This window comes from Chaetura pelagica, unplaced genomic scaffold, assembly GCF_000747805.2.
Source record: "Chaetura pelagica isolate M959 unplaced genomic scaffold, ChaPel_1.0 scaffold925, whole genome shotgun sequence".
NCBI lineage: Eukaryota > Metazoa > Chordata > Aves > Apodiformes > Apodidae > Chaetura > Chaetura pelagica.
The window spans coordinates 70,089-70,389 of NW_009953410.1; the positions used below are offsets into that span (position 1 = coordinate 70,089).

Consider the following 301-nt stretch of genomic DNA (forward strand, 5'->3'; position numbering starts at 1 on the left):
GGGATATGCAGGGAGCCCCAGGGGTGGGCTGGGTCCCTGCTGGAGACTGAAGTGCAATAACACCTCTGCCCTGAGCAGGCTTCAGTGCTGCCCCGGGCGGCAGGGCTGGTCCCCCGCGGGGCCCCTGTGGCTCACACCCTGGATGCAGGACCTCCCTTCCCCAAGGGCTAACTGAGCCTGCTCCCCTGGCAGAATCAGGAGGCCCCCCCAGCGCTGGGGAGAGGGGGGGAACAGTGCTGGGCTGAGGGGTCAGCGTGTGTATGTATGTGTGTGTTTGGGGATGCTCAGGGGCTGGGGGGGG

At 67.4% G+C, this 301-nt stretch overlaps 1 protein-coding gene across 1 annotated transcript in view; it reads left to right on the forward strand.

Annotated features, from left to right (window-relative positions):
* LOC104389469 (dual specificity testis-specific protein kinase 1-like) overlaps positions 1 to 301 on the forward strand; it is a 5,557-nt gene that overhangs the window by 4,457 nt on the left and 799 nt on the right. The window lies entirely within an intron of this gene.